Source organism: Rhinopithecus roxellana, chromosome 3, assembly GCF_007565055.1.
Source record: "Rhinopithecus roxellana isolate Shanxi Qingling chromosome 3, ASM756505v1, whole genome shotgun sequence".
In the NCBI taxonomy this organism is placed as follows: Eukaryota; Metazoa; Chordata; class Mammalia; order Primates; family Cercopithecidae; genus Rhinopithecus; species Rhinopithecus roxellana.
The window spans coordinates 25,382,100-25,408,423 of NC_044551.1; positions in this window are offsets into that span (position 1 = coordinate 25,382,100).

Genomic DNA, 26,324 nt, shown 5'->3' on the forward strand with positions numbered 1-26,324 from the left:
TCTGCCTCTCTCTCCCTCTCTGCCTCTCTCTCCCTCTCTGCCTCTCTCTCCCTCTCTGCCTCTCTCTCTCTCTCCTCTCTGCCTCTCTCTCCCTCTCTGCCTCTCTCTCCCTCTCTGCCTCTCTCTCCCTCTCTGCCTCTCTCTCCCTCTCTGCCTCTCTCTGCCTCTCTCTCCCTCTCTCTGCCTCTCTCTCCCTCTCTCTCCCTCTCTGCCTCTCTCTGCCTCTCTCTGCCTCTCTCTGCCTCTCTCTGCCTCTCTCTGCCTCTCTCTGCCTCTCTCTGCCTCTCTCTGCCTCTCTCTGCCTCTCTCTCCCTCTCTCTCCCTCTCTCTCCCTCTCTCTGCCTCTCTCTGCCTCTCTCTGCCTCTCTGCCTCTCTCTCCCTCTCTGCCTCTCTCTCCCTCTCTGCCTCTCTCTCCCTCTCTGCCTCTCTCTCTCTCTCTCTGCCTCTCTCTCTCTCTGCCTCTCTCTCTCTCTGCCTCTCTCTCTCTCTGCCCCTCTCTCTCTCTGCCCCTCTCTCTCTTTCTCTTTTTCTTTTTCTTTCCTTCTCTACATTTCAACACTGACTACAGATAACAGTTCAAAGACTTTCCCCGGTACCCCCCACTCCCCACCACACCCCACACTTCATCTAATTTTCTACTTTTATTCCTCACCGAGAATTTGATCAGAAACCAGAGAATGTGAGTGCTGGGACCAACTTTAGAAACCATGTGAGAAACCTCAGATTCGAGGTTTGGACTCTTAATTCAAGGAAATGTATGAGCACACACCCTCAGAACATGTACATTAAAGCGTTTATACAGAACCCCTTGGATCCCACAAAAATCTGGTTTTCTTGGGCTTAGAGGACAAAGTGACTTGTTCAAGACCAGAGTGCAAGTTGGAGTTAGGACTCAAGCCTGAAGTACAGGGTGTCCTCGATAAGTCCAGAGTTCATTACTTACAGCCTTGCTGCTGTTGCTTTTTTGGCATGAGGGTCTTGAAAGATATTATCTAATAGACAGAATAGTCATGAAATTATTCCCCGTTCAAATATTCTCCATTTAGTGTTGATTCCCACCAATCACATCAGTGTCTTTATTTAGGTTCCAGTGTGATTGGTGGTCTGGAATATTCAACAATGCGCTGTTAATACAATGTCAACTGATCTGCAAAATAAAAATGTAACTCTTGTGAAATATTCAGGATTGCATAGAAGTGATGCCTGATGGAAGTGATGTTATAGAACTGCTCAAAATTACTTATGCTGAGGCTTTGAAAAGTGAGGCTAAATCATTCTCTTAGTGGTCATGTTGTAAAAAATCAAGCATTAAGTAAAATATGGTATATGCTGAACTACAATTTTGTTGGAAAGTTATACCAAAATCTAATTTTTTAATTCTATCAAACCTTTGTTTTCATCGCTAACTATGAAATTCTGGTTGCTACTGTAAGTGAATTCACCCTAAGTAGCTTTTGTTCTTTTACCCATTCTTAGATAATGAATATTTCCTGTATTTCATTCCAACTTCAAAAAGCAGACGCTTTTATGTGTTGATCTTTAGCTACATCTTTCTTACTCCAAATCACAAAGTTCCTTGAAAACTCATTTTACAAATCTCTGGGATTTTTTATCAGGTTCTTAGATATGGAGTGGTGATGATGACCCCTGGGAAATAAAATTGTTGTGCTACAAATTGAGTACATTTTGATTAACTCGGAACATTTCTGAAATTCCATGTGCAGCGTAACTCAGTATTCTGAAAAATGAGTGAATCCAAAGGGCATAGACGAGAAATAGATGAATTCTAAGTTACTTATTGAATGTGTCTTACAGATTTTTATAAAGTCTTATGTATTTTGGATAATTTGTGACTATGCATGCTTCTGTTTCTAGATATTTTAATGATTAATTAATCTGCAGTATAAAACAAAGACATTTATGCTGTTTGATAATCTAAGAACAGATAACAAAATTACCTTTATAACTAGATTATTTGGGTTTACCCAGCAGAATAGAATTTCCATTAATTTGAGCTAGGAAATAACTAGCAATTTCTCACTGGCTCTTCACAATGGCAATCAAATCCACAGACTTGTATTGAGGCATGTCAGGCATCTCTCGTGCTTAGCTGTTCAAGATTTCCAAAGTGTTTTTGCCCCAACACATTTAAGCCTGAGTGTCAGTGGTAACATAGGCCTATTGGTAGGGTACATTGTAACTTAAACTGGTGCAGTTTTGAGTGGGGCACTGACTCTTAATTACACTGTGACAACAGCTATAAACAAGGACTGTCCCAGCAAACAAGAACTTGTGGCTACTCTACCTTCTAATGACCTGTTGGTTGCTCAGCAACCAGAGAACCTGACTCTCACTATTTACAAAGCCCCCAGTGTGCACTCAACCCCATCTGCCTGAGACCCAGGTGCTACCTTATTTGGGGATGCTGCCTTTGAAGGCAGCCTCTCCAGGAGCCCAGGACACACAGGAGGAGGCAAGCTATGTTGTCAAAGGGTCAGACAGGGTCCCAGCTCTCTGGGCTCTCACCTTTACTTACTTCCTTGTCCATTTTGATTAAAACACTTCTAAGAGTGTTTTAATCACTCTTAAACTTCTAAGAGGTCAAGGCTGAATGATTTAGCAGGATTAAAATGGGCTAAATCACATCTGAGTACAGAACATGTGTCTGTGTGTGTCTGTGTGTGAAATGATGAAATGGGGAACTAAAATGGAATAGTACAATTTCTGCTCTTTCACTAATGGTGAAAACCATTTCATGAAGGCTGGCCAATGTTTCTCCCCTGTTTCTCCTATGTAACATGGAGGTGGTGATAACCTGTATCTGATAGGCTTGTGACAAGGTCTCAGACTGCTCATTGTCCCCTACATCTAGTCTCCTCTTCCTTCTTGTAACAAAACTCACCAAGTTTTAATTGGGCACACATTCCCCAAACTAGCTTCTCCTATCTCTCTCGTGAAGGCAGTGTATGCAGCTTCCCATCATGTCTTCCTAAGGAAGTTTTGGGCTCTCCACTCCCTCTTTCCCCCTTTCAACTGGCTAGGAAATGCCAACAACTGGGACAGCCAGCTTGGATCCAGGGATGGACATCACTTTCTGACTGACAGACACTGAATTCTGTAATAACACGTGAGAGAAAAGTGTTTACTTAAGCTACTGTATTTTTGGGGGCTGGAGGCTTCCCAATCACAGCCATAAATCATATAAGCAGCAACAGTGGATTTGTAAAGCCAATGACTTAGCTTCAAGAGGTATATGTTATAGTCCTGTTGCTTGCATATCCTTCGATATTTTTTTTAAGTTCTGGGATACAAGTGCAGAATGTGCAGGCTTGTTACAAAGGTATACATATGCCATGGTGGTTTGCCACACCTATCAACCCATCATCTAGGTTTTAAGTCCTGCATGCATTAGGTATTTGTCCTAATGCTCTCCCTCCCCTTTCCCCCCACTCTCCTGACAGGCCCCGGTGTGTGATGTTCCCTTCCCTGTGTCCACATGTTTTCATTGTTCAACTCCCACTTGTAAGTGAAAACATGTGGTATTTAGTTTTCTGTTCCTGTGTTAGTTTGCTGAGAATGATGGTTTGCAGCTTCATGGTGATTTATCAAGGATCCAGAACCAGAAATACCATTTGACCCAGCAATCCCATTACTGGGTATTTACACAAAGGATTATAAATCATTCTGTAAAGACACATCCACACATATGTTTATTGCAGCATTATTTACAATAGCAGAGACTTGGAATCAACACAAATACCCCTCCTTGGACATCTTTAAGCTTTGCTCATCTTGAAATATAAGTACAAATAACACTTGAAATATGGGCGAGTATAAAATATTGAATATACCCTACTGTTATTACTTTTCCGAGCCAGGTTTCATCTCCATGAATTCATTCATTTGGAAAACATTTAAGGAGCCAGATACTACTTGAGGCACAGTTATCTAGCGTTGCATAGATAGAAAAAGTTTCCAACCTGATGTGGACAGAGTAAACCAATAACAAATACCAGACAGTGATGAATCTTACAGTGAAAATAAGACAAGGTGGTGATTCAGAGATTGAGTGGGGAGCCATGATGGACGTGATCAAAGGACTCAGACATTTCTGTTGAGTGAATAACAGAAGCCAGTCTGTGAAGATCTATAGGGAGAGGATTCCAGATGGAAGACCTAGGGCAAAGAACCTATGGGTGAAAGAATGTAACTTGTCAAAGAAAAAGCCAGTGTTTTTGGCTGGAGCTGAGTGAGAACATGGTGTATAGTCGAAAATCAAATCAGAGGTAGAAGGGGGCCATTGTCTGTCTACATAGTTCATGGATTCCAGGCAAATGAGAAGTCATTAGGGGGCTTTTAACAGGGATAATACAGAGACAGCACCCCATGCAGACTTCCTCAGATGCGAATACTACACCTAAGTGCAGGCAGCTCATGTAGAAACCAATTTTACAAGTTGGACAGATTCTTCAAATGGGGACCAGGTTCTAGCTGCCAGGCATCTGAGAGCACATGAGGATATCGGAAAATGTTTTAACCCAGGGCTGACACTGTTGCTAATTGTCCTTTATCCTCAAGGAGGTTAGTAGCTTGGAATTTGATGTCAGAAACAACTGGCTTTGAATCCAAGCTGCTGTACCACTAGATGTGACCTCAGATAAAACACCCTGCCTCTGAGAGTTTCACTTGTCCTCATCCATAAAATGTGGGAAATAATATCCATCAAGGCAGTGCTGTAAGGCCTTGACAAAAGATTATATGTAAATCGCCTGGCACATTGTAAATACTCAGTAAAGAGGCATATGTATTTAAAATTTTTGTACAGTCTTAGAACTCATTAAAAAATCATGAGGCCAGTCCCTCACTCCACAGAGGTGCTAAGACAGGAACTGAAGAGTTCAGGACTCTCCTGCCACCCTACCTGGGACCTGTTAAAATCCTCTTATGCTCCCACCTGCGCCCACCTTCCTCCGGAGCCCACACTGCCTTTTCCTGCCTCCAAACTTCAGTCCCACTGATGCGCTCTGCAGTGCTCTGCCTGGCAGCTTAGCGCTTATTTTGGCATTCTGTGTGGTGATGCCTTGTCTTCCCATTCAATTAAGAGCACCCTGAAAGAAGGGACCATTTACCATGCTTCACCTATGCCTTCCAAGCTGCTTTCACTTATAGAAGGTGTTTAGCAAGTAACATGTCTGAAGGAATGAACAAAGACGAATGGGAGCATTCAGTGGATCACCCCTGTCTCCCTCAATCCTTGTCACTTGCTGCATATCTTCCATTTGCCTTGGGATCCTGTGGCCAGCCTGCTGTGTGCCCCTGGAGGCTACCTCAGCGGGCTCCCTTGCCTTCTGGCTTCTGATGGGGTTCAGCTGACAGGAGCTGCTGGCAGGAGACTGGAGAGTGGGCAGAGGGCGAGCTCTGGGCTAGGACAGCTCCACTTGCAGCTGTTCTTCCTGGGGTGCTGTGACTGCTCCATCCCCTCTCTGACCAAGAGTAGTGACTCCCTGCTGTTGCTAGCCCTGGGAATTTCCTTGCAGTTTGTAACAACCTGCCCACAACACTGTGAGTAGCTTTTAAAACTCTTCAAATTATCCAGCTTAGCTCTGCCATCCTTTCCCCCAAAGAAAATGATATATCCCACACATTATGTCAGGCAAATATACCACACCAGGTAGAACAAAATGTACTCTAGTCTAGAGGAGGATTTGGACTTTTTATTCTAGGAGAACAGATGCCATTGCTTCCCTTGGTAAACCAAGGGGCACCTACCAGGTGTCTGTGAGCCTGCTATGACTGAGACAAACACATTCAAATGAAGCTGTTCATTGTCTTTAACTGAGTTGTTGGTGGGAATTGCAGAACTTAGCAGACATGAACCATTGCTGACAATTAAATGTTTTTTACAAGAATAAAATAAGTTGCTTCATGGAAGAAACTAAAAATACTTTTGAAAGTGTATATTGTGCATGAGTTTTTCTACTCCATGTTGCCAGGCTGTGGGTGTTAAACACTTCAGAAGATTTGGTCTGTCATGTTTAGACAGTGGGTGGCAAAAAATTCTAGGTTTAAAAAAAAGATGTCTACTCCATTGTCTCCTAAGTGTAAATTGTAAAAGCTTATTTCCAAAAACTTTTTTGCTGGGCATGGTCAAGACCAACTGACTGCTCCTAAGGGAGGACAGGTTATCTGTGAAATAGATCTTCAAGCCATCCCCATCCTAGCACTCAAGTCTCTACCTTGATCACTGTTGCAACTGATGGCCATGAAGACAGGGCATTCTCCGTCAAATACAATCTTAGAAAGGGTCAAGGAAGGATTTCTATAGGGAAAAAGCTGTACTATATTTTTTATTTGTAACATTGATCTGTCCGAAGATGAGAGTGTTATTAAAGATCAATGAGAAGCAAAAGGAGGAAGAGAAGACAAGCAGGCTTTTGATCAATTAGCCTGGGAAGTCACATTGCACTGACACTGGCTTAATAAATGTCTCTTTGGTTCCCTGATTTAACAGCGTGGAGCTCTGGACATTGCATGGAGCACCTGCTTGCTGTGTAGTGAAGAGCCCTACCCTACTTGGCAATGGCCCACCATCTGTTCTTCCCTACCACCTTCCCAGCTTCCTGATATGGATGATACGCAGTGGCCTGTGACTCAGTTTGAGGCTGAACCAAGTGACCTCTCCCAAGATGAGCACAGCTCGCTGACCACCAACTCTTCTTGGTGCTCATTGCTCTGGTGGGGAGGGGATGTTAGACGTTATGCTGGGTCAGGTGCTGCATTCACTCCACATTCCAAGTCTCGTGAGAAGCAGCCACAGTCTAGTCACATATTTCCCTTCTTTTCCCAGCTGTAAAGCCAGTTATTTTCTATTTATTTGATGAAAGTTCTAGGCATTGGGGGATATATCCTTGACCCAATCAAATTAGCTCTCTGTCATTCCGGAGAGGGGAGTTAGGTAATAAATGAACAAGACAACTACAAAGTCCAATTACCTCCCTGTTCCCCAATTTCAAAGACAGAAACAATTTTTATATGTGAAAATTAAAGCCAAGCCCTTGACCACCGCCACTACAACAACCTCTGCTGCCAGACACAGCCACGCCCTATCCTAGAGAAACACTGAAGTCAGACCTGAGAAAGCAGTCTAAATTGCAGATGCATCTGGGGGCTGAAAGTTAATATAGAATCTAGTGCCTTCAGAGCATCTGACCTGTAGGCAGGACTTAGCCCTCTTGAGCACAGAGAAACCCATATAGTTTCCAGAGATTCCTGGAGGGGAATGTTTGTGTCTGTCCTCAGTCACATAATTGAAGTTAGATGACCGTCAGTGACGAGGTACTTGTCTTGTGTCTAAACCAAACTCATTTTATCTTGTGCTGTTCTTGGGAGGAAATGAGACCAGCTATGCCCTTTCTGTAAGGAAACAAACTTTCATGTAATTGTGGGTTAATAGCACATAATCCCCTAAATTTCTTCCTAGTTTCATCCCTCTATATTATGCAAAACAAGGTTTCGGCAAATGAGTATTACTTGGAAGGGACTAGCCCGGAGCTGTTAGTTGTCGGTTTACCACCCTTTGGAGAGAGCCTGGCTGAAAGTAAATCCAAGACCAAGGAAGGCAAAGCTTAGACACGGAAAAAGACAGATCTGATGATGGAGGTATTGTTACTGTCGTAGGCATCTGGAGCAGAAATTCCATCTGGAATGACAGCTTAGCATTCGGTGTTATGGGTGGTGCCCAATGCTGGTTGCCTGTCTGAATTGCCTGGGGAGTTTATAAAGGACATATATTTAGAGCTCCCCATCTTGGATATTCTGATTATGAAGTCTGATGTGGGGCCCAGAAATCTTCAGCTCAAATAAATTGACGTGATTCCGAAGTACAGGCAGCTTCCAGAACCATTGCTCTGAGCCAATTTCATCCTCCAATATGGAAGAACATCTGCGACACCCCACGGAAACATCAGCGCCAGGAGTTCCCAAGGTCATTCCTGCCACTAGTGGGCAACTCCAGGTACAAATTGCATCCTATTATAATGCTAAAATCAATCCCTTTGTACTTCTCCACTTTAATCCTAACTCTGTGCCCAAGAACAGTATAGGATCAATTTTTTCCCCCCTCTTTTTAAAAATCGTTTTTGGGCCGGGCGCCGTGGGTCAAGCCTGTAATCCCAGCACTTTGGGAGGCCGAGACGGGCGGATCACGAGGTCAAGAGATCGAGACCATCCTGGTTAACACAGTGAAACCCCGTCTCTACTAAAAAAAAAAAATACAAAAAACTAGCCGGGCGAGGTGGCGGGCGCCTGTAGTCCCAGCTACTCGGGAGGCTGAGGCAGGAGAATGGCGTAAACCCGGGAGGCGGAGCTTGCAGTGAGCTGAGATCCGGCCACTGCACTCCAGCCCGGGCGACAGAGCGAGACTCGGTCTCAAAAAAAAAAAAAAAAAAAAAAATCGTTTTTGTTTTGCAGCTGGGGTGGGGAGGAGGAAAGGCCCCTCAGCTCTTTCCTCATTGGTGGTGTTTCTGGACATTGTCCAGAATGGTAATGAGTGTTTGAAATGTGCTCTATGAAGCCATGCTTGCTGGATAACTTAGATACTATTTGGATAGTATTCCTAGTAACACCCACAATTCAGAACAGCCCATGCTCCTTAGTTCTCCTTAGTTCCCCTTCTCCAGTGCCCTGGACCCCTATTTCTCCTTGAACATCAACATTAATATTTCCATCTTCTCCAGGGCACACCTTTTATTAGATTTATTGTGCCACAGGAATGGCCATTCAAGTCCTGTTGCAGAAAGGTATTCAGCAAATGTATAAAAGGTCGGACAAGGTGAAGGAGAAGCAGGAGAACTGTCACATGTAACTGCAGGACACATGCTCACCAAAGGTGTTTATGCTAAAAACTATGATTACACGTAAACAGAGCCTTCAATGTAAGCTAATAAATACATTAATGCTGTGTTATAAACCTGAATCCAATAATGTGACAAAATATGTCCTATACATTGTAGAAGAGCAGAGTTGTCTAAACAGGCCTATAAATAGACACCAATATTCTCACCAATAGACACATACTGTGCTGCTAACTGTATTGAAATGATAAAGCTTATTAGCATTGCTTTTGAAGTATAAACACTCCAAAGAGTATGAAAAGGGCCGGGCGTGGTGGTTCAAGCCTGTAATCCCAGCACTTTGGGAGGCCGAGACGGGTGGATCACGAGGTCAGGAGATCGAGACCATCCTGGGTAACACGGTGAAACCCCGTCTCTACTAAAAAATACAAAAAAAACTAGCCGGGCGAGGTGGCGGCGCCTGTAGTCCCAGCTACTCGGGAGGCTGAGGCAGGAGAATGGCGTGAACTCGGGAGGCGGAGCTTGCAGTGAGCTGAGATCTGGCCACCGCACTCCAGCCTGGGTGACAGAGTGAGACTCCGTCTCAAAAAAAAAAAAAAAAAAAAAAAGTATGAAAAGACAAAGATGTGTGTGAGTGGATGAAGTGGAGTTACTGAAACAAATGTAGAGACTGAGTGCTGTCAAACTCGAATTGGATTTACTTCAAGTACTGGGATGGTTCTATACTTTAGTTAAAAATCTTTAAGGGAAAAGGCAATTTCAACATCCTGTTGGGTGTGTGTGTGTGTGCACATATGTGCACATCCACACGATATTTTGAGTTAAGAATGAAGTATTTCTGGATACACAGCAACTTACCAAAACATACATTTTAAAAACATAAAATGTCTGTTAAGGCTGAGTACAATGGTTCGTGCCTGTAATCCCAGCACTTTGGGAGGCTAAGGCAGGGGCATCACTTAAGCCCCCAGGCATTTGAGATCAGCCTGGGCAACGTAGCAAGACCCTGTTTCTATAAAAATAAAAATTAGCTGGGTGTGGTGGCACATGCCTGTAGTCCCAGTTCCTCAGGAGGCTGAGGTGGGAGGATGACTTGAGCCCAAGAGTTTGAGGCTGCAGTGAGTTACAATTGCCCCATTCACTCCAGTGTGGGTGACAGAGGGTGTCTCAAAAATAGAATGTTTAAGGCCAGAGTTGCCTATTACAGAAGAGGGAGCAAAGACGTCTGAGGAAGCCAGACAGGGCTGCTATACCTTCTTGGTTTTAAAATACAGCTCTGCAGCCAGTCCCCTCAGGTAACATAAAAAGCTGCGGGCTGATACTTGACTTTGGCTACTTAGAGGAGCATAAGTCTACAATAGTTGTTCAATATGAGACCATGTAATCACAGAATATCTAAATACAATCTGCTACATGTTTCCAAAGGCAGCAAAAATGGGAGCATCTGCCACCCTGTCTGTTATTAATACATGGTATACATTGAGGTATGTAGGTGCATGGAAGGAACAGGGAAATGTCGGTGTTAAGGCCAGGAAACAGACGGCATCTTCATTTAAACATGTTTTCTTGTCAACTTTGATAGAACAAATGCTCTTGCTATACTTCAATTTGTAAAGTACATATTTGTTTTAAAGGCAGGAATGTCTACCACATAAGGAAGAAAACTTAATAGCAGTTCAGTGTTTCTTAAAAATGATTTATCTCTCACGAAGTAGTTTCTGAGCCAAATAACCAATTTTATTTGGAAATTGAAAAATGACAGAGGATTATTTTTAAAGCAATTTCTCTACTCATGCCCTGTAACCTCTGAAGAAGTCAGGCTTATGAGGACATATACAGAGAGTAAAGAAGTTGTCATCATCTATATTTATTTTTTGAAGTGGACCATCCAATCAGACATTAGATGATGCCTTTATGACTGCAATTCTCAAGTAGATGTGTTTCATCTCCACACTTTCAGATTTATGATTTATAGTTCCCTTCTGCTTATTTTTCACTCATTGTGTCTATTAGATTTCCTTTTAAAGATTTTTTTAAAATTTGACTAAACACAAAACCAGAAAAAAGATTTGGGAAGCTGGCAGAAAAAATATGAGGTAGAAAATCTCATGAGGGAGCATAAATTTCAGATACACGACTGCTATTTCTCCTGGGCCATGATGTACTTTCTTCATCTCTATGGCCTGTAGCCACCTGTCTCAGAAGTCCAGAGAGGCCAGGCATGACCCGGAACTTGGAGTTGAGGGAGCAACCTCCCGGGCTTCGGTAAACAGTCAGCTTCACCTTCTGTTTTCAGTCTCTTATGGTAGCTGGACCTGAGAGGCACTCAGATCTGTGCAGCCTCCTTCCATAAATGGGCTTCTCTTACTCTTCACTTCTCAACATCAAAGGGAAAACTGTACTGAGGCATTTATATAGTTGCTCATAACCATCCAATTACTTATCATAACTGCCAGAGAAAAGCTGCCCAGAGCCCTGAGACTGGCCTTCAAGGTTCTCCCCGACTGAACATGACTTTCCTTTGTCTTTATCTCCCTCTGCTGCTCCTGAAGTGTGTCACGTGTTTTACTGAATGAAAAATCTACCATATTTGTCTTTCTCAGTATCTCTAAGTCTTTGCCCCTGTGGCCCCCTGTCAGGAATTAGTTTCCCATATCCTACTAACATCCTGCCTGGTCTCCTATATTAACTTAACCTCCACCTCCTCCAAATAGAATTACCGTCTTTACTGGAAGTTGTATTAGCTGTCTACGTACACACGTGTCTTATCCCTAAACCAGAAGCTCCTTGTGGATGAGTCACCATGTCAACTGTTCTGACATCTCACATCCCATAACACAGAGAAGCTGCTCCAAGAAGCTTGGCTCAATCTGCTGCCCCGATCCCTATTTTAGAAAGTTGAGAGTGAGTAGTTGTAACCCAGAGAATGCTAACAGGAAAAAGCAACCTTGGATATGTCCATTGTCAATACTATGACACAAGCTCATCTGCAGGCACAACAATGTCACCAGCTGCACAACCTTGATGCAATCACAGGTTCCTGCCATTTTTCTTAGTTTCATCTTCCCTAAGATCACCTGGTCTCTGGACCTGGACATTTTACAAGGTATCCTGGTCTTCTTGCCCTGGCTCTCTCAGCACAATTAAAATCCATCACAACTCAAACTAAATGCATCAGCAGCAACAACCACCTTCCCTGCTTGGGACCCTTTCAAGCATTCTGAATTAGTTACTGCCTTGTGTCCAGCTGTTCAGTAGATCTGTGTGCAATTCTACTTCTTCCCCCTTCACCATTTTCTCCTGAATCTATCCCTATCCAACTGATTTTTCCAGCTGGGCTTCCACCAGCTACTCCTTTCCAAACCCACCCTACCCCACCATGTGATTTTCTGTCAAAATTATGGTTCCTGGCAATTGAACCTCTTTGGTCTCTTCGTGCAAGGGTCAATTTTTCGCTGAGATGTGAAAGCACACGAAGAGAGTAGGTAGAGCTGAAGGTATTTTATTAGGAAAAGACAACCTGTTGAAATTTACTTTTTAATGCATTTTTACTTATATCTACCCCCCTTTCATTCATTTATTCATATAATAATGAATAAATTGAACACCTGCCATGTACTTGACATTTGCTCAGCACTTGGGATAAACAGTGGAGAGATGCAGATTCCCACCCTCATGGTGAGGCATTGGAGATAGACACTAAGCAAATAAACTTAATAAATAAGTAAGTTATATAATTTGCTATGAGCGAAAGGATAGAGTCAGAATCTGGGCCATGGGGAATTCTGGGGCAGAATGTGCAGGTTGCTGGGGCAGAGGGGAAGTTTAAGCAGACTTGACAGAAGTGCAGAATGAGCCCAGGGGAATGGAGAGGAAGAGCAGTGCAGACAGAGGGACAGGGATTTTAGCGTGTCTGAGAGCAGCAGGCAGGCTGTGGTGGCTCCCTAGCCCAAGAGTGGGAGAACTGTATAGGAGGTTTGTGCAGAGCAACAACAGGAATAGGGCCTTATAAGCAGTGGTAAAGACTCCAGGGTTTGTCTTTTTAAACTAAGAACAATGGAAAGGAGAAAGGAAGGGGTGTTTTGAGGTGGCTGCCCTAAATGGAGACATGAAATCAGTCTTCACTCACTCTAGAGACTGCCATGTAAAACACACCATGCTCTCACAGAACGCACAGGTACTTTTTTGGTAATCCTAGAAGGCAGGCTCAGGGAAAAAAATGCAAGTTATTGGAGTGGGGACAGGTTTGGGATTCAACTAAAACATTTATTAAGGACCACAGTGTACAAGAAGGGCTTTCTAGCAGAGAAGACTATTCGATAATAGTGGTCTGGACAGCCGGAGGAGAATAGGCATTAGGAAAGAAGGCATATTGCAAAATGACTACCTAGGTGTTTAGGAGAAAATGAGAAGGTCACACAGAATGATGCTCATGGCTTCATATAACTACATGCCAGAAGCTGTCTAGGAAAACAAAGCACACTATAAAGAAAGCAAATTGATGATTGCAATTCTATAGGTGCCGCAGAATGCTGGCTGGATTAGAAGCCATGGCTATAGCATGGTGCAGACAAATATGTTGGCAAGGGTAAAGGCAAAGTCTGTAAATCAGAAGTTATGGCTAATTATAGAAATTCATTAAGCTGGCCAGGAGTATGATGTGGAGGAAGGACATGTGACTGAAGATAAAGAGAGGGAGAAACACAAATGATAGCTATTTCTGCCTAGTTCCATCCCTTAAAATGTTTGTTAACAATGTAGCATATCAAGCTTGATACACTTAGCATAAACTCATCCAGAAGGACGATGCCCTTATTTTTGCATGTTTCTTGGAAACTACTGTCCTATCCTTACTCCAGTGGGATAATTTTAAAAAGGAGAAAGGGGATAAAAAACACATGCTGCAAAGCTAGTCTTGGTTTTTCCTTCCTGCCAACACACAGCACAGGGTGCCCCACTGGGATTTCTAGCACCACCTTGGGCAGAATTGTGAGGGGGTGATGTGTGTTTCATGACTCTAAATCTTTATAGCCTCCTAGTACCCACCTTGTATAATCTGCCAGAGGGAGCTACTGCCTCGACCTGCGAGTTTCTGCCTCATCCTAGTGAAATCCCAGGGTGATCGAAAACACCCAGAGTTGCCAAGAGGTCAAGTGAGATTCAGACTGAAAGATGTCCATTGGGTTCAAAAACAAAGAGGCGGTTTGTGATCTGGGCAAGAGCAAATTTCATGGAGTGGCAGGTCAGGCTGCATCTGGGTTGAAGAATGAATGAGGAATTAAAGCCAGCAATTGTCATCCAACTGTGAAAGGACAGAAGAGCCTTGAGCATGTTTAAATGTTCAAAGTTAGTGGAAATGAGCTATTTGCAAGGAGCAGGTTGATGATGCAGGGCAGGTGGCAATAAACAGCATGAGGTCCCTGGCCCAGCTGGGATTTTAGTACAAGCAGTGATTTTGGCCTGGCCTTTTGACCTGTTGCTGAGATCCAGCAAAGAAGTCCAGGGAATCATTTCTAGCTGTTTCATTACATTTAAGAAGCTCAAGCACCACCATTAAGTAGGATCCTGAGTATTGGAGCCATTTAATAAGTCTAAGGGAAATGACAGGTCATCTGCATCTAAAGTTATATGGTCAAGAAAAGACTCCCTGTACTCTAATACGTGTGTAACATTTGCTTAATGTCCTCTGAGGTCTGACTTGTATCATGATAAACCACTTGAACCATTTCTGAAAGCCATTTCTACACGTTAATATTATCCAATTGATTTTCACTATCCTGGGAACTTTTTTTTTTTTTTTTTTTTGGACGATCTATTACGTTAGCTCTGCCTTTGTTTTAAAAACAAGCATCATCTCAAAGCAAGACATTTACAGAGGCACAAATTAGTTTGACTCAAACTCAGAACTCAAGATTTCCAGAGGGCTCAGGTCTGACAAAGACCTGGGCCAAAGAGATACACTGGTCAGCACTGTTATTCTGTTATCTCAGCGTTAATGGTTTCATTGCCAAGGAGAATCCCGCAGATAGTGAGATGGAAAAGAATCACTCAGCCATCCAAAATCAAGACTATAGTTAGTCCCAGAATTTATATTCCAGTAGTTTTTTTTTTTTTTTTTTTAATTTTGTGAGCTTTGAATACTACTCACCTCCCACCTAAAAGAAAGTATGGATAATTTAAAAATAAAACTGTCTCATGATGGCAGCACGGGTAGCTTCATGAGAACACAGACGTAGGGCCAAACTGCCCCCACAGAGCAGTAGATATGCTGTTCCAGGCTGTAACCAGTGGCCAGCGAGTCGTCGGGCACAGTGATGGGAAAGCAGAGTACTCTTCACAGTCTAGCAGAGAGTCTGTCATCATGAACACTTAACTGAAGAAGCTGAGAATGTTCTGCAAGTGAATGAGGAGCCTCAGAATGAACGGGGATAATGAGCACATTTGACAGGCTGTGGGACATCCACAGAGCTTGACAACAAGAGACTCCTGGTCCCACCCAGAAGAGGCGCGAGTCCCCAGTCACAGTGGACCAAATGTTCTCAATAATTCCTCAGTGATAATGTATGAGATGCTAATATATGAATGGTGAGGACAGTTATTGATGCTAATGCATGTCACATATGGTTCTCATTGCAATGTGGATCCAGCATTCCTGTTTCTTTCTTCTAGTAAGAATCTTCTTCAGCTATTAGTAATAACAATTGCTGGATTGAATGTACTCAAGCTTGTTTCAGGCAAGACTCTGTATAGAATTTGCCTTATTTCTAAGAGTGCTACATGTTATGCTAGACATTGATTTCTGTTTTTCAAGAGAAGACTTTCCTACTAAAGCTCAGTGAAGCATTTATAATTCTTTCCAGAGTATCATGTTTTTATATCTACAAATAACGTCAAAGCTGAGTCATGTTGCATTATGGATTCAACATGATACAGGCCAGTAAAGAAGGAAATTTTACTGTATTAAAAGTGGACTGAGACTCAAAGTGGATATGTTAGAATTTGTTTGATACTAGACTGACCCTTGCTGCGAGAATCTTGTCTTTCTTAAGGCATTCTTCCATTCTGTTAGATAAATATTCTTGTCTATTTTATTTGGGAGAGTACCTGGGTGAATGTTGCATATGTGAACAATTGCTTTGGTTTGCACTTTGGTGAAGGTCCCTGAAAATTTTGTCCAATTTAATCTACTATAGCCACTCATGACAGAGACTCAGACGCTGCTTGGCTTTGTGTGAAGCCGTCATGCCAGACCCAGTGAATTCCCTTGGGTGCTACTACGTTTGGCTCTGAATTTTAGAAACAACCAGACCTGGAACCGACTGTGGAAGTACCCTGTGGAGAGCAGCCCAGAGTGCCCTGAGAGGACCTCCAACGTTATGCCAAGAAAGCCTGACACCAGGTGCCACAGCCAGTCCTCCTGCCTCTGTTGACACTGACCAGAGCTTTCTCAGAAGAGTGCTCAGGATTTGGCTTCTGTTTTAGACACAGGGAAAAACCATCCAAAAGAATGCAAAGCAAATCATCTTGATGTGGGTCCTTTCAGAAGCAAACCCTGAGACAGTATTTAAGTGCAAGTAGTTTATTTGGAGGCTGATCCCAAAAAGCTCTGATAAGGAAGCAGAAGAGTGACAGAGGGAGAAGGAAGATGATAAGGGGCCTGTACAGCTTGTTACTGCTGTGAGAAACTGGGGCTCAGTCCTGCCGGAGATCTCTGGGAGACGATGTAGAACACACCTCAGAGTTAGCACACACTTGAGAGGGAGTTGTCAAAAAGGCAGAGATACTTATCCACCAGCTCCCCATCCGTCATTTGTTGAGGGCTGCCTCCATAAGCATTAACTCATTGGCACTTGCCACTTGCTTGGTGCACAGGCTCCTGCAACAAGGAAAATGCTTAGGCAGAGTGGCAGGCATTGGCAGTAAGCAGCCTTGATGTGCAGAGGTGATGCTGAGGGGGAACCTGCCTCACCTGGAGAAAGTTAAGGAAGTGGTAATCTCTTTTCTTTCTCTCTCTCTTTCTCTCTCTCCTCCTCTCCCCCTTCTCCTCCCACCTAACTCACACACATATGCATAGCTGCTGGTCCTTTCTCCATGGCACCAGCACAATGAAGGGGAAAATCTTTAAACACAGAATTTGATTAGACAAAATATAAACAATTATTGAGCACTTATATGCAAGGCACTGTTACAGTAAGAAAACGATTTTCCCCTCAAGGAGTTGGACATTAAGCAGGAGAGATAAAACATTAAAAACAATATTTCAAGATGCCCAAGTTCTCTGTTAGAGGTAGTGGTGCATGTTAAGAAATCAGTGTTTTCTAAAGATTGCAGAGCAAAGACAGCGAGTGAGAGAGTGTGAACACAAGCTCTAGAAAGTGTGCCCAGTGCCTTTTGGAATGGGTCAGGGGATGGCGGGAGGTAAGGGTGGGCTTTACAGAGAAAATGAGGCTTACATTTAGGCCTGAAGTGACAGTGGAATTTAGATGAGGGAGAGGGGCATCATGGCAGAGTAGTGGTGGGGTGAGGGGTATGAGTTTTTCAGATATAAGAAATAAATTGATATTTTTTGGAAGATTAAACACCAAAAAAGACATACCATGAAACAAATGAAATAGTGGGATCTCTGCCTCCAGACAATATTTAATATTCTCCTGACATCCTTCCGTCTTGTTGCTGATGTGTGTGGCTGTATCAGAACTGAGGTGCTGGCTGGGACAGGATGAGACATAGAATGGGCAGCCAAGATACACATTCAGAACTAAAAGTCAAAACCCCAAAGTAAACTCACCGGCCCATCCGTGTCAGTGAGGGTAAGGGCCATGTGAAAACCATCCAGGCTACTGCCCAGGTACAGGGGGCAGGGGATTGCCATCAGGGAGGCTGCCAGCCAGTCCTCCAGACTGTACTCTGAGGAAGAAGGCAAGGACAGAAAGCTCAAACCAGGGCCAGGGCTTCATGGACCAGAAAGTGTCAGAAGCATCATGAACCCTGAGCTGTGATGCTACTCTCGGGAACCAGTCGTTTCACACTCTGCCTCTTGCCCTCAGCAGACCTTGAGGGTGCTTCAAGAGAAAACTGTGGCAACTCAATAACAAAATTAGCAACCCAGTAAAAAGGCACAAAAGAGAGAAAAAAAAAAGCACAAAAGATTTGTTTTTGTTTTAATTTTTGTAGGTACATGAGAGAATTTGATATAGGCATTTGATTCATAGTAAACACATGATGGAAAATAGGGTATTTATCCCCTCAGGAATTTATCCTTTGTGTTACAAACCAGTTATGCTCTTTTAGCTATTTTGAAATGTACAATTAAAATATTTTGACTATATCTATGCTATTGTGCTATCAAATACTAAGTATTATTAGGTATTATTCATTCTTACTATTTTTTTTTTTAACCCATTAGCCATCCGCCACCCCCACCCTCACCCCTGCCACTACCCTTTCCAGCCTTGGTAACCGTCCTTCTACTCTATATCTCGATGTGTTCAATCATTTTTATTTTTGCATCTCACAAATAAGTGAGACTATGTGATGCTTGTCTTTCTGTGCCTGGCTTATTTCACTTAAAATAATAATCTCCAGTTCCATCCAATGTTGCAAATGACAGGATCTCATTCTTTATGCTGAATAGTACTCCATTGTGTATATGTACCACATTTTATTTTTCTTTAATTTTTTTAAATTTCAGTGATTTGGGGGTACAAGTGGTTTTTGGTTACACGGATGAATTGTATAGTGGTGAAGTTCAACATTTTAGTGCACCCGTCACCCAAGTGGTGTATATTGTACCCAATATGTGGGTTTTCATTCCTTACTCCCCGTCCTGTCCCCCTCTTCTGAGTCTCCATATTTCATTATATCACTCTAGGCTTTGTGTACCCACAGCCTAGCTCCCCCTTGTAAGTGAGAATATGCAGTATTTGATTTTGCATTCCTTAATTACTTCACTTAGAATACTGGCTTCCAGCTTCAACCAAGTTCCTGCAGAAGGCATTATTCCATTCTTTTTTTATGACTGGCTGGTATTACATGGTGTATATGTACATTTTCTTTTTTTAAGTTCAGGGGTACATGTGCAGGTTTGTTACACAGGTCATTTGTGTCATGGCAGTTTGTTGTACAGATTATTTCATCACCCCAGTATTAAGCATAGTATTCATTAGTTATTTTTCCTGATCTTCTCCCTCCTCCCACCCTCCAAGGATCCCCAGTGTCTGTTCCCTTCTGTGTGTCCCTGTGTTGTCATCATTTAGCTCCCACTTACAAGTGAGAACATGCAGTATTTGGTTTTCTGTTCTGTATTTTCTAAGGATAAGGGCCTCCGGCTCCATCCATGTCCCTGCAAAGGACATGATCTCATTCTTTTTTATGGCTGTGTAGTATTCCAGGGTGTATATGTAACACATTATCTTTATCCAGTCTATCATTGATGTGCATTTAGGTTGATTCCATATATTTGCTACTCTGAATAATGCTGCAGTGAACATACATGTGCATGTGTTTTTATAATATGATTTATATTCCTTCGGGCATATACCCGGCAATGGGATTGCTGGGTTGAATGGTAGTTCTATCTTTAGGTCTTTAATGATTTGCCATGCTGTCTTCCACAATGGTTGAGCTAACTTACACTTTCACCAGTAGTGTATAAGCATTCCTTTTTCTCCAGCATCTTACCAGCATCGGTTATTTTTGACTTTTTAATCATTCTGGCTGATATGAGATGGTACCTCATTGTGCATTTCCCTAAATATCAGAAATATTGAGCTTTTTAAAATGATTGTGGTTGCGTGTACATCATATTTTGGAAAATGTCTATTCATCCTCTTTGCCCACTGTTTAATGGGATTGTTAGGGTTTTTTTTTTTTTTTTTTTTTTCTTGTCAATTTAAGTCTCTTTTAGATGCTGGATATTAGACCTCTGTCAGATGCATAGTGTGCAAAAGTTTTCTCCCACTCTCTATGTTGTGTAGTTCCTCTCATAGTTTATTTTGCTGTGCAGAATTCCTTTAGTTTAATTAGATCCCATTTGTCAATTTTTGCTTTTGTTGCAATTGCATTTTTCATTTTATTTTATTTGTATTTTAGAGAGTCTAGCTGTGTCACCCAGGCTGGAGTGCAGTGGTGTGATCTCGGCTCACTGCAACCTCTGCCTCCCGGGTTCAAGCGATTCTCCTGCCTCAGCCTCCTGAGTAGCTGGGACTACAGGTACATACCACCATGCCCAGCTAATTTTTTGTGTTTTTAGTAGAGACAGCGTTTCACCATGTTAGCCAGGATGGGCTCGATTTCCTGACCTCGGCATCTTCATCATGAAATATTTGACCGTACTTGTGTCCTGAGTGGTATTGCCTAAGTTGTTTTCCAGGGTTTTTATAGTTCTGGGTGTTACATTTAAGTTTTTAATCTCTCTTGAGTTAATTTTTGTGTATGGTGTAAGGATTGGGTCTAGTTTCAATCTTTGTATGACTAGCCAGTTATCTCAGCACCACTTATTGAATAGGCAATCCTTTTCCCATTGCTTGTTTTTGTCAGGCTTATCAAAAATCAGATGGTTGTAGGTGTGTGGTCTTATTTCTGCATTCTCTATTCCATTGGCCTCTGTGTGTTTTTGTACCATGCTATTTTGGTTACTGTAGCCCTGTGGTATAGTTTGAAGTCAGGTAGTTTGATGCCTCCAGCTTTGTTCTTTTTGCCTAGGATTTTCTTGACTATTGGGGTTCCTTGTTGGCTCTATGTGAATTTTAAAATAGTATTTTCTAATTCTGTGAGGAATATCAATGGTAGTTTAATGGGAATAGCGTCAAATCTGTAAATTACTTTGCTCAGTATGACCATTTTTATTATATTGATTCTTCCTATTCATGAGCATGGAATGTTTTTCCATTTGTTTGTGTCACTGGTTTTTTTGAGCAGTAGTTTGTAGTTCTCTTTGTAGTTATCTTTTCACCTCCCTAGTTAGCTATATTCCTAGGTAATTTATTCTTTTTGTGGCAATTGTGAATAGGAGTTTGTTCCTGACTTGGCTCTTGACTTGCCTGTTGTTGATATATAGGAATGCTAGTGACTTTTGCACACTGATTTTTGTATCCTGAGACTTTGTTGAAGTTATCAGCTTAAGGTTTTGAGGGCTGAGGTTATGGGGTTTTCTAGATATTGGATCATGTCATTTGCAAACAGGGATAGTTTGACTTCCTCTCTTTCTATTTGGATGTCCTTTATTTTTTTCTCTTGCCTGATTGCTCTGGCCAGGACTTCCAATACTATGTTGATTTCCAATACTGTGTTGAATAGGAGTGGTGAGAGAGGGCATTCTTGTCTTGTGCCAGTTTTTAAGGGGAATGCTTCAGCTTTTGCCCATTCAGTAAGATGTTCACTGTGGGTTTGTCATATATGGCTCTTATTATTTTGAGGCATGTTCCTTTAGTACCTAGTTTATTGAGAATTTTTAACATGAAGGTATGTTGAATTTTATTGAAAGCCCTTTCTGCATCTATTGAGATAATCATGTGTTTTTTGTCCTCTCTTTATGTGATGTCACATTTATTGAACCACCTTGCATCCCAGGGATAAAGCCTACTTGATCATGGTGGATAAGCTTTTTGATGTGCTGCTGGAATTGACTTGCCAGTATTTTGCTGAGGATTTTTGCATCAATGTTCATCATGAATATTGGCCTGAAGCTTTTTTTGTTGTATCTTTGCCAGGTTTTGGTAACAGTATGATGCTGGCCTCATAGGATGAGTTCAAGAGGAGTCCTTCTTCCTCAATTTTTTGCAAAAGTTTCTGTAGGAATAGTACCAGCTCTTCTTTGTACCTCTGGTAGAATTCAGCTGTGAATCTGTGTGGTCCTGGGCTTTTATTTATTTATTTATTTTTCGTAGGCTATTTATTACTGCCTCAATTTCAGAGCTCATTACTGATCTGTTCATGGATTCAACTTCCTCCTGGTTTGGTTCTGGAAGGATGTATATGTCCAGGAATTTATATATTTCTAGTTTTTCCAGTTTATGTATATAGATGTGTTTATAATATTCTTTGATGGTTGTATTTCTGTGGGGTCAGTGGAAACATCCTGCTTGTCATTTCTGATCATGTTTATTTGAATCTTTTTGCTTTGCTCCTTTATTAGTCTAGCTAGTGGTCTATTTTATTTTTTCCCAAAAACCAGCTTATGGATTTACTGATTTTTCTTTTTTGAATGGCTTTTCATGTATCTTCTTCAGTTCAGCTCTGATTTTGGTTATTTCTTGTCCTCTGCTAGCTTTGGGATTTGATTGCTCTTGGTTCTCTAGTTCTTTTAGACTTGATGTTAGTTTTTTAAGTTGATCTTTCTACTTTCTGATATGGGAACTTAGTGTTATAAATTCCCCTCTTAGTACTGCTTTAGCTGTGTCCCAGAGATTCTGGTATGTTGTATTTTTGTTCTTATTAGTTTCAAAGAACTGCTTGACTTCTGCCTTAATTTCATTATTGACCCAAGAGTCATTCAGGAGCAGGTTATTCACTTTTCATGTAATTGCACGGTTTTGAGTAAATTTCTTAGTCCTGATTTCTAATTTGAGTGTGCTGTGATCTTAGAGACTTATGTTTTTAGTCCTTTTGCATTTGCTGAGGAGTGTTTTACTTCTGATTATGTAATAACCTTTAGGGTATGTGCCATGTGGCAATGAGAAGAATGCATATTCTGTTGTTTTGGGGTAAAGAATTCTGTAGATATCTTCTATCAGGTCCATTTGATCTAGTGCTGAGTTCAGGTTCTGAATATCATTGTTAATTTTTGATGTTGATCTGTCTAATATTGTCAGTGGGGTGTTCGACTCCCACATGGCAATAGTGGGAGACTTTAGGTCTCTTTGAAGGTCTCTAAGAACTTGCTTTATGAAACTGGGTGCTCCTGTGTTGGGAGCATATATATTTAGGACAGTTTGATCTTCTTGTTGAATTAAACCCTTTACCGCTATGTAATGCCCTTTTTCATCTTTTTTTTTTTTTTTTTTAATCTTTGTTGGTTTAAAGTCTATTTTGTCAGAAACTAGGATTGTAACCCATGCTCTTTTGTTTTCCATTTGCTTGGTAGATTTTCTTTCATCCCTTTATTTTGAACCTATGTATGTCATTGCATGTGAGATGGATCACTTAAAGCCAGCATAGCAATGGGTCTTGTTTCTTTATCAAGCTTGCCACTCTGTATCTTTTAATCAGGGCATTTAGCCCATTTACATTTAAGATTAGTATTAATATGTGTGGATTTGATCCTGTCATCATATTAGCTGGTTATTTTGCAGACTTGTTTATGTGATTGCTTCACAGTGTCACTGGTCTATGTACTTCAATGTGTTTTTGTAGTGGCTGGTAAGTCTTCCCATATTTAGTGCTTCCTTCTAATGGAAAAAAAGAGCTCTAATAAGGCAAGTCTGGTGCCTTACAAATTCCCTCAGCATTTGGTTGTCTGAAAAGGATCTTATTTCTCCTTTGCTTGTGAAGTTTAGTTTGGCTAGATATGAAATTCTGGGTTGGAATTTCTTCAAATGTTGGCCCCTAATCTCTTCTGGCTTATAGAGTTTCATCTGAGAGGTTTGCATTAGTCTGATGGGCTACCCTTTGTATGTGACCTGACATTTCTCTCTAACTGCCTTTAACATTTTTTCTTTCATTTCAACCTTGGATTATCTGATTATGTGTCTTGGGGGTGATCTTCTTGTGAAGTATCTTACTGGGGTTCTCTGCATCTCCTGAATTTGAATGTTGGCCTATCTAGGTTGGGGAAGTTCTCATGGATGATATCCTGAAATGTTTTCCAAGTGGGTATCATCCTCCCCATCTCTTTCAGGTATACCAATCAGTTGTAGGCTTGGTCTCTTTATATAATCCCATATTTCCCAGAGGTTTTGTTCCTTTTCATTCTTTTTTTCTTTATTCTTGTCTGCCTGTCTTATTTCAGAAAGCCATTCTCCAGGCTCTGAGATTCTTTCCTCTACTTGGTCTATTCTGCTATTAATACTTGTGATTGCATTATGAAATCCTTGTGTGTTTTTCAGCTCTGTCGAGTCAGTTATGTTCTTCTCTATACTGGCTATTTTGTCTGCCAGCTCCTGCAATGTTTTATCATGATTTTTAGCTTCCTTGGATTGGGTTACAACATACTCCTGTTGCTCAGTGAACTTTGTACCTATCTATATTCTGAATTCTACTTCTGTCATTTCAGCCATCTCAGCCTCAGCCTGGTTCTGAACACTTGCCGGAGAGGTAATACAGTCACTTAAAGAAAAGAAGACACTCTGGCGTTTTGAGTTTTCAGTGTTCTTATGCTGACTCTTTCTTATCTTTGTGGGCTATCTATCTTCAATCTTTGAGGTTGCTGACATTTGAATGGGTTTATCTTTTATCTTATTTGATCTTGAGGGTTTGATTGTGGTATAGGGTAGATTCAGCCAACTGGCTTTGTTTCTGGGAGGTTTTAGGAGGCCAGTGTTCAGCTCCCAACTGTGGACAGCATGCTCTAACTTTGGGGGACTACTATTGGGCCCCAACTTTGTTCTCTGGCCCTGAAGTTTGGAGTCCACTGCACTGGGCAGGGGGCGCAAAGTGTGGCGGCTTTAGCAGAGTGCTAGCGGATGCGTGGGTGCTTGCCTCCCTGCAGGCATTCATCATAGTGGTGGCAGAGGCAGGGAGCAAGGGGCCCCTGCTGGAGACTGTGTGCTGTTGCACTGGAGGTGGTGTTGGCTTAGGGCATGGGGCTGGCCAGCACAGGTCTGGCTGCCTTATCTGTGCCCCTCAAGCAGGAGTGATCGCTCAGGGTGTGGGAGGATCCCATTTTCTGTGCAACATTAGCACAAGGGCAGGGTGCTGGCAGGAGTGGGGCTTGCTGGCTCTGTGCCCACCAAGGCTTCATCTGCAATGGTGGTCGCTGGGGATAGGGGCACACTGCGCACATGCTGGAGGGCAAGTGAAGCAAAACCCACCTATGCAGACACACACCAGCAAAGTGATGTGGGGACTTGCTGTGGGCTTGTGGGAAGCTAGAGTATGGGGAGGGAATGTGAAGGCTGGTGCATGGCCACAGGGACCACCTCACTGGAGCTCTCCACTGGTCAGGCATGGTCCACCAGTGCAGAAGCTATGGTGTTGGGCCCCCAGCACACCCAAGACTACCCTGTAAGCAGGCATGGTCAGGCTGGGGCCCCAGGAGAGGCCAGCAGACAAAGGAATGCTCAGGTCAGACCAGCCTAGTCTGATGACCAAGACCACCCTGCAGAGATCAGGCTGGACAGTTCCCCTAGGGCCAAAGTTTCTTATGAGAGCAGGTTGAGCCTAAAGGGATGACTGTCCCTGGCCATACTCCACTACAAATGCTCCTGCACCAATCCCTGTGGGCTCCATGTCAGCTGGCTTGCTGCTTTACCACTTTGCTTGCCTCCTGAGGGCTCTACCCCACAGAAATGTGGGTCAGCAACAACTCAGGACAATCAATCAGGGATGGAGGGTCGGTGCTGTGGGCCTAAGCCAGGGGTTCCCTGTCTGATGACAAGCAGTAGGGGGTGTGTGGGACCCACAGGAGATGGACTGGCTCCCTCTGCTTGGGCCAACTGTAGCTTGTTGAAGGTGTAGATAAGGCACATAGGGTATTTGCTCCTTCATTAGTCCAAGGGTTGCAAGGATGGTTCCACTACAGAGGCAGTGGCAGAGAGGCTTTCAGTTGTCCCTGGAGGCTCTGTCCAGGGAATTTCCAAGTTGCTACTGGCCTAGTAGCTCTGGCAGAGGGTACCTAGAGTCTTAGACCTGGAGGACCTCCCCAGTGGGGAGATATGGGAACAGGTACCCTTGTAAGAGTCTGGCCACTTTTCCACAGGACTGCTGTGATATGCTGAACACCCACTCCAGTCCCACTATAGTTGCCTTGGATTTTCCAGTACCTGGAGGTATCACCAGTGAAGGCTGTGAAACAGTAAAGATGGCAGCCTGCCCTGACCTCTGAGAGCTCCCTCCCAGGGAGATACAGATGCTAGCCCGAATGCACCTGTAGGAAGTCACTGGAGACCCCAGTTGGGAGGTCTTGTCCAGGGAAGAGGAATGGGCAGCTGTGCTGCTGTGCTGCTGTGCTGCTGTGCTGTGCTGGGGATCCCTTCTGCCCCTAGTTGGCTTGAACTCTCTAAAGCCAGAAGGCTGGAATGCTAAGTTGCCCAAACAGCAAAGATGGTAGCCTGCCCCTCTCCCCAGAAACTCCCACCCAAAAAGGCACATGGCTGCCACCAGTAGCTAACTGGAATTCCAAATCACTGGGTATTATCCTGTAAGATGCCATGGAAGTGGGGCCTGCAGACTGTCACTTCTTGGCCCCCTGTATTCAGCCTCTTTCCTAGTGGTATGTACAGGGTCTAACCTCCTGCTTTGCTAGACCCTTGTGGTTACTTTTGCTGGGAAGCCCTGAACCTGAGTATCTAAGGCTCCTACATCTCCAGGTGTGC